The sequence below is a fragment of the Lipotes vexillifer genome, unplaced genomic scaffold (assembly GCF_000442215.2).
Source record: "Lipotes vexillifer unplaced genomic scaffold, Lipotes_vexillifer_v1.1 scaffold81, whole genome shotgun sequence".
NCBI lineage: Eukaryota > Metazoa > Chordata > Mammalia > Artiodactyla > Lipotidae > Lipotes > Lipotes vexillifer.
In genome coordinates this window covers 631,204-640,316 of record NW_006771580.1, presented here as the reverse complement: position 1 = coordinate 640,316, position 9,113 = coordinate 631,204, and the positions used below count along the sequence as shown (strand labels likewise).

Here is a 9,113-nt window from a genome sequence, read left to right as displayed (position 1 = left end):
GGAAAGAGGAAATTGGAGACAAGAATCATTTGAAAAACAGTATGATGAAAGAATCGAGAATTCACTTTAATAAAAGTAATGATCCTTTCCTAGATTATAACTAACTGCCTTATGCAATCTGATATTTAAATCAATTAATAAATAAAACACAACTGGTGACTTGATCTTTCAGCAAAATACAGCACATATGAGTTAGATTTTTCTGGAAGAATCAGACAAAAATCATCTGCTCTTTCCTCAGCGAGGTGCTGGAGTTCCATGCAGGTTCCAGCACCGACCAATCACTTCTCAGTAATATGTAACTTGTGCAAGGCTCTTAGAGATAGTTTAGCATTTTTCACTACAGAAGTGTCTGAATATCACATTTTAAAATCTTATCTATATGTGGTATGAGTTGAATTGTGTCCCCCAAAAGGATATGTTCAAGTTCTGAGCCCTGATGCCTGTAAATGTGACCTTATTTGGAAATAGAGTCTTTAAGGACGTAATCAAGTTAAGATGAGGTCATGCTGGAGTAGGATGGACCCTAAATCCAATATAGCTGATGTCCTTATAAGAAGAGGAGAAGAAACAGACAGAAAGGAGATCACCATGTGATGACAGAGACAGAGACTGGAGTTGCATCTACAAACCAAGGAATGCCAAAGTTTACCAGCAACCACCATAAGGTAGAAAAAGGCAAGGAAGAATCCTCCCCTGGAGCCTTCAGAAAAAGCATGGCCCTGCTACCACCTTGATTTCATACATCTAGCCTCCAGAAGTGGGAGAGAATAAATTTCTGTTGTTCTGAGCCACTGTATTTGTGATATTTTGTCACGGCAACCTTAAGAATCCATTACAACATGTCATCAATAAAAGATCAAAAAAAGCTGTTTTCTGCCCAATGGATGTAAGTGAATATTTACACTTTATATACTTATACATTTGTAGGTGACTTGTGGGGGATATCATAGTAAGTCACAGAAACAGAAATTGCTTTTTGAAAAGCACCGATAAAGGAGTGGTAATAGACTGGATAGCGATACTGACCCCCGTGCATGTGAGCACATCCATCCCTCACCACCATGGCTGTCATCTTGCTAAACCTAGGCTCTGCCAAGGGTCTCTGTATGGTTCAGAAGCCTTCGCTGACTTCCGCTTGCTTACCGGAGGGAAACTATATATTCTACAGCATGGCACACACGCCCTTTCCCAGACTGACTTATTTCTAATATTCTAGTCTCATACTGTGCTGTGCCCAAGTGGCATCTATGTGCCAGCTGCACCGCATTACATCATTCCTCAATACGTCTTGTACTTACTTGCCTTTGAATCTTAATTTGTGCTGTTTCTTCTGTTCTCTAGCAACTAAAACTCTGTCCCAGTCATTCAAAGGTAAACTCAAATGCAGTTTTTCTTCATGAAGGCTTCCCCAATCCTCTTCACTGTAATTTTTTCTACCAGTCACTATTCCTGCCATACTTTGAAACTCCATTAGAGAATCTAATAAAATGTTCTTTATTTATAATTATTTTATGCATGTTCTTACCCTAATTTCATCAGATAAGATGGTATTTATGATATTACTTTACAAACCCCTAAATTAAAATACACTGGCTATCTGAAAACAGTTAAACATGAAATGTTACCGGTTCTACAAAAAGCTAGAGAATTTGGAATACTCCTTGCTGTTTGCGAAGGTTTGATCAGTGATTAATGAACAAGTGAGTGAATGAATGATTGAATGAGGAATTGATGTAAAACTAAATGTGGTGGTAGTTTACAATATTACCTAAAAGTAAGGAATTGGATATCTATTTTAATTTTTGGTAATATTAGTCAGAAACATTATAATAAAAGTCATGATATTAAGGTCTGCAAACATCTTTAAAGTATATTAATTTTCAATTTGAGTCTTTGATGTCAAGCAAATATTAATAAAAAAAATAATAATGTGGATTCTTTGCTTTGGACTAAATCTTGGATTATGTGTTCACATGACATTTCCTATTTAATAAATTAGCAAATAATTACAAATCAACATAAATAAAAATTGTGTAAAGTGCATAAATTAAGTAGACTTAAGTGTTTTACATCAGAAGAGAGAATTATTTCATGGAAACAGAATCCTGTTTTAAGTTCCGTGAAGATAATACTTTTTAGATGTCTGGGAAATCTAAATACAAATAACACAATCAGTGTGAGTTTATTTATAAAATTGAATTAAAGTTTGTAAGTTTAAAATATTACCCTAGCCATATAACTCTTGATGCTTTACGAGATAGCTTTTATGAGTTTTTTATAAAAAATTATTAATAAAATAAATGTGTTACCTGATGATGTTCAAAGAAGAGTCTAGTGTTTGGAGACAGAAAATGTTAAATTTTCACTTGCAGAAACTGGAAGACAGAAGTTCCCTTTACAGAGTCTCTTCATTCTATTAGAATAAACTCTTCTTTGAATCCAGCCGTAAAAGAGCATAATAGTAATAATAACAACTAACATTTAAGTAGTGTTTAACACATGCCAGGCACTATTTTCAGTTGTTTGCTTACATCAATTTATGTAATCCTTATAATTACCCTATGAGACATGCACTATTATTATCCATATTTTACAAAATGAGAAATGGCTACTTAGTGTATTTACTCACCAATGTCACATACCTAGTGTGTGGAGGAAACAGAATTCTAGTCTGTGTCTAGAGTATGTCACTTTACCAACCTTCTCCAGAGCCCTCTCAGTTTTAGAAGAGAACCTCTCTAATCTTTCTTCTTAATAGGAATTCAAAGTTGTGGCCACATATGTGTTTCAATCCTTCAGTAGCATAAAACATACCATAAAGAACAATTTAAAAAGGTTGCGTAATGAACACTCCCTGGGATGTCTTTTTCTTCATGCACGTGTGTGTTTCACTTATCTAGAGTGAAGGATAACGTCAGAAATAGAAAAGTCGTGTTATTATCCACTCATAGTAGAGAGCTAAAGTTCCTACAGATTTAAAGTACTGTGTGGATTTCAGTTCATAAAAGTAAGATACATATGCTCACACACAAATTTGTCACTGTTAATTTTAGTTACTTCTGATTCTCTTAAAACCATGAATGTATTATCCCTAAAATGCTCATCTTTAATATTCCCTAAATGCACTAATGTGGCAACATATTATAATGGAACTAATTAGAAATAGGTTCAAACCTAAATTTACCATTAATTATTTATGAGACCATTGGCATGTTGCATTTCTTAATTGAGGTTTCCTTATTTGTAAAATAGAGATTGTGTATCTATTTTGAAGTATCAATATTATGAAAAAATATATTAAATACATAATACATTTCCTGAAACAATTTGGAGCTCTTCAGAATTCTGTTTTTTGTTTCTTTCTTTCTCATTCGTGTGACAATGAAAATTTGTCTGCTTTATTCATAAAAAACTGTTAGGAAATTTCTTTTTAGAAACATCAGCTAGGTAGGTGAAACATGTATATCTATGCTTTAGAGATATTCAAATAATCATTCATCTATTTATTTTAGTACAAATGCAGTAATCTCAGAGTACCCTTGGGTTGACATATGTTTTTCTTATGTAACAAGTTGGCAAAGCAAATCTATCCTTCCACCACTCAGAAAGCTTGATGGGATATCATTCCTCCACACATTCTGGAAAGTTCCAAATATTCTGACAATGTATTAGAAAGCAAACATGTCAATTTTTTTTTTCTAAAATGTATTGTTGATATGAACCCTCTTTAGGAATTCCTGTTTATTACATTGCTCTGATTTTACTAACATAGTAAGTTAGTGGCATATTTCTAATCCCAGTCATCTTAGTCCTGTCTGGATTCTTCACCCATGGAGACAAATGGCCCTTTTATTTTACAGAGTGGATATAAGGCGATGTATATATGAACAAGTTTTGTTTTTCTGTTAAGGCCCATATTGAAGTCATATACGAAGTCCATATGGTGAACTGGGTTTTTGTTTTGTTTTATTTCTGTCCCTAATGAGATTGGTATCAGAAAGTCACTGTTTTATCCTTAGAAGGGAAGTTGCCTTTGTAGTAAGGGTAGCTTTACTCAAAAAAAAAAAAAAAAAAAAGAAGGTGGGCCAAAGTGCTGTCATCTTAGGGCTCCTTCTGTTAAACATATGACTTTCAAGGGTGGAGACCTCTACTCTCTGGGAAATGAGATTCAATCATACCCCTTCTGTTCCAAGGGTTTGAAGAAAAATTTTACCCACCCCTGATGCAGTGGAAACAGAGAAAGAGAGAGAGAGAGAGATTCAATGGACACCAGACCTGGTTCTGGCAGCACTCCAGAATGGCAGCTTGACTTTGGATAACTGTTTATGGGTCCCAAATAAACACTAGTATGCAATCCAAGCAAGAGGACACCTTTGGCCAAACGTTCACTGAGGAAAGGAGCTCATCCTTACTCAATACAGATGGTAGCAATGTTCATACAGCACCTGAAGGGAGAATTAAGAGCAATGAGTGAAAAGTAGAAGAAACATTCAGCCTAATACAGGAGGCAGCACTTTCCAACAATGGCTGCTGTCCAGCAATGGAATGCGTGCTCCATGAAGTTGTGAGCTCCCTATCACAAAAATAATTCTAACAAAGCCCAGGTAACTATCTGTCATAAATACACGTGTTTGGATTTCAGAATTCATTTGCAGCAAGTATTTATTCAGTGCCTAATATGGGCTAACCCTTGTTCTAAATGCTAGGGTTACAGTCATGAACAAAGCAAAATACTGTCATCATGAATGTTACATTCTAGAGAGAGAATAAGGAAACCAATGAACAGAAATACACACACATAATTTAATTTAGGGATAAGTGCTAGGAGGAAAAATAAAGCCTGACAAAGGAGCTAGAAAGGATGATCAGGGAAGATCAATTTTTCTGGCAATTTGTGTAGTAACTAGAGGTAGATCAGAACTCCTTCTAAGCCGTGATAAGAAATATGAATTTTATATTAATAGAAATTTAAAACACATGGTGGGAAGGCAAACTCCATGATTTTAACTTCTCTTTGAATTCTGATTGCACAACTCTCCAGTTTTCCATTCTCAAACTTTGCCTTCCTTAAAATGAAGTAACAAATGGTCAAGTTATTTTGCATAATTTAAAATGGGAAAACTAGAAAAATTAAAAATGGTTCAAATATTTTAATATAAATTTACGTCATGGAGTGAATTTCTTTGTTATTTAATTTCATCTTTATAGCTCTCACTGAGTTTTTCATTTTTTTAAAGTTGAAAAATGTAAAAAAAAAAAAAAAAGGAGAGAGAGGTTAGTGTAATAAACTCCATGTTCCCATTACCCAGCTTAAACAACTATCAAACTGTGCCAGCCTTATTTCATCTATAATCCTACCCACTTTAGCTCCACCTCAGGTAATGTTGAAACAATTCCCAGACATCATATCATTCCATCCTTAAAAACTTCAGAATGTAAAAACTTTTTGAAACATAATATCATTAAAATTCCTAAAAAAATTAACAATCATGTCTTAAGGTAATCAAATACTTAGTGTTCAGATTTCACCAGATGTCTCATAAATCTTTTATTAGAATTGATTTATTTGAATTAGTATCTAACACGGTTTTCTCATTGCATTTTTTTGGTATGTCACAGTCTCTTTTAGTTTATTAGTTTTCTTTTCTCTTTTTTTTTTTTTAATTTCAGTTTATTTGTTGACAAATTTGTGTCCTTTGTCCTGTTATTCCCCACACTCTAGAGTTTGATCATTCCATCTTCATGGTATCATCTAACACGTTTCTCTATTTCCTGTATTTTCTATAAACTGGGAGTTACATCTAGAAGTTCGATCAGGTTGGGGCCAAGTTTTACAGGCACTCAGTCACAGTTAAGACTCTCCCCTGTAGCCTTGGGCTCACCTGAACCTCTCCTCACCTCCTCAACCTTCAGCTTTGCATAAGATGCAATCCCAGACTGAGAATAAACTGGTAAAATTCACAGAGCAGCTAAGAATCGTTCTTCATTCAGCTGGGTCTGCAGAAAAGCCTAGTAATTGCGTTTCATTAGTGTGTCAAGATGTTCCTCATTATCCCAACAAATATTCATTTGGAAAATGTTATTTGTACAATGTTAGAAATTAAGATATTAAATAATACACTGTTGAAGAGATGCTATCATTGGCCTTTTAATCTCTATTATTGAAAAATCATAGATGATTTTTGTTGATGCCTTTGGAAAGTCATTTTATTCTTTTAAGTCTTTTTTCTTTTTCTGTAACCCTCCATAAAGTTCTTCTGAGTGTCAATTTTCCTTGAAATCTTACCTCCAACTCAGTTTCTTTACCGTCAGATTGACATATGGGCTGCATTCTCCTTCAGGAAGGGAATATTTTAAAATTTGCTTTTACTTATTACTGAGAAAACCCAGGGGGGCAGATAGATGAATATTGGGACGCACTATTAACCTTCCTCTTTTCTCTTTTCCTCAGTGGTTTTCCATAGCAACAGCTGACTAATGACAGCACAGATCAGCCCTCAGTCTCAGACACACACACAAGTCAGAGGTGGTGTTATTATTTTGCCTTTTTTTCCTAAGACAGTGATACGTTTGAAAGCACCTAAATTCGACCTTTTCTCTCTCTTCTCATGGTTGTTCATTTCTACCTTATTTCAAAATTGCTCTTCCCTTGGGCTATTCCTCTCTCCCTGACCTTCTGTTTGAAAATAAACACTCTTACTAGTTGATCTACATCCTTTGACGTCAACTATTTCTAATCTGGGGTGTTCAAGACAATAGTTTTCCTTAATTTGTGGCTAATTATAGTTCTTTTAACTCAGTTTGAAATTTGGTTTCTTCATACCTTCTGACCTTCCCCCTTTGTGACTTTCTATTTCTCTGCAATTCAACAAAGTGTTCAGATGAAAGGGAAAAAAGGATGCTTGAAGTCCACTTGATTTGTTTCCATATTCTTGGGGCTATTTCGACTTTAAGAAATTGGTGTGTTTATTATTTCACTCCTTAATATATTACCTTTGTTTCCAATCACCAAACAAAAACAAACAAGCAAAACCTGGACTATTTCTCTTTTTTTTTTTCAAAACAAAGCTGGATACTGGGGATTTTCAGCTTATCCAACCAAATATACACACATTGTTTTTGATCTCTCTTGTATATCTTTTCACATAAAACCTAAGCTTTTCTTTGCTCGTTTACTTAAAAACCGCTAAAAATATTTATTACGTACCTATTCTGTGTCAGATACTATGTTATGTGTTAAGAATACAGTGAGTAAGAAATAAGTTTTTTCCTTAATATGGTTGAACTCTACGAAAAGTTAACAAGTGAACAGGTAACTCCTTTCTGTCAAACATTCATTCCCTTCTCTTTTGCAGTGAACACAATTTGTTCCAACTGTCACTTGCAGAAAAACTAAAATGTCTCCAAAGGAACACGTGCAGTTTCTTGATTATTCATTTATGTCCAATTTACTCTCAGATGCACTTACAAGTTTTAAACTGACCGACGGTGTGCGGTGCTGAGCCACAAGGCAACGAAGAAAGTGAAAGGCAAAATACACAAAGCTGATCGTGCGGCTGGACCCGGCCGCCGAGCGCAGCTACCGGGCTCTCGCCGTCCCCGCCCCCGCCCCGCGGCTTTTGCCTCTGCGGTCAGCCGTTCGACAGCCAGCCCTCGGGCCCCTCACCTGCCCGGGAGATGCCACGCGTCCACATAGGACGCCTGAGCTACAACGTCCGGGAGAAAGACATCCAGCGCTTTTTCAGTGGCTATGGCCGCCTTCTCGAAATAGAACTTAAAAAGGGGTACGTCTTCGTTCGAAGACCGCGGCGACGCCGACGATGCCGTGTATGGGCTGAACGGCAGGGAGCTCTGCGGCGAGCACGTGATCGTGGAGCACGTGATCGTGGAGCACGTGATCGTGGAGCACGTGATCGTGGAGCACGCTGGGGGCCGCGCCACGAGCGTGGTGGCTACAGCTACGGAAGCCGCAGTGGTGGAGGCGGATAAGGCAGTCGGAGAACCTCTGGCAGAAGCAAATCTGGACCACCTGTATGCGCAGAATTCAGGCTTATTGTAGATCACCTTTCTAGTCTTTGCAGTTGGCGAGATTTAAAGGATTTCATGAGACGAGCAGGTGAAGTAACCTATGCGGAAGCTCACGAAGAACGCACAAATGAAGGCGTCAGGGAGTTTCGCTCCTACTCGGACATGAAGCGTGCTTTGGATAAGCTGGACGGTATGGAAATCAATGCGAGAAATATTAGACTAATGGAAGACAAACCACGAACAAGCCACAGGCAGTCTTATTCTGGAAGCAGATCAAGGTCACGGACTAGAAGAAGGTCACGAAGTAGAAGTCGTAGGAACAGCCACAATAGATCTCGAAGTATCTCAAAAAGTTGATCCCGGTCCAGGTCTCGGTGCAAAGGTCAATCACGTTCTTGTTCAAAAGGCAGGAAATCTAGAACAAAAAGCAAATCTAAACCTAAGTCTGATCGAGGCTCCCGGAGCAGATCGAAGGATGTCTATGACTGTTCAAAAGGCAGGAAATCTAGAACAAAAAGCAAATCTAAACCTAAGTCTGATCGAGGCTCCCGTTCGTGCTCCCGGAGCAGATCGAAGGATGTCTATGAAAAGTCTTGAAGCAGGTCTCGTTCTCCATCTTGTTCCCCCAAAGAAAACGGGGAAGGTGATATAAAGTCAAAACCTAGATCAAGGAGCCAGTCTCGTTCCAATTCACCCCTACCTGCACCACCCTCAAAGGCCCGTTCTGTGTCCCCTCCATCAAAAAGAGCTTCAAGATCCCGTTCTAGATCTCATTCAAAGTCAAGGTCCCGATCCAGATCGAGCTCCAGAGATTAACCCACAACTCTACATTCTTTGCACACTATTACGGAACACTACTTGCTTAGGCAGCTACTCTTCCACGTTTGTACTTGGCCTCTTCTGCAAGAAGAATCTCCCGAAAAAAGGGGCATACAAAAATTGGATTTGTAGCCAAATTTGATGAAAAAGGTGAGGTCAAAGATCCTCTCCCTTTGTAGAATTAAGATAACTTTGATTTTATAGCTTTTGAGCTAAAATAACTTTTGTAAAGATTAAGCTAATTTAGTTTTGTTTTTTTTTTT

General features: G+C 37.2%; 1 pseudogene; it reads left to right on the top strand.

Moving 5' to 3' along the window:
- The first annotated feature begins 7,680 nt into the window (after window positions 1–7,680).
- Window positions 7,681–8,847, top strand: LOC103071238 (serine/arginine-rich splicing factor 6-like; annotated as a pseudogene).
- Window positions 8,848–9,113: the final 266 nt, after the last annotated feature.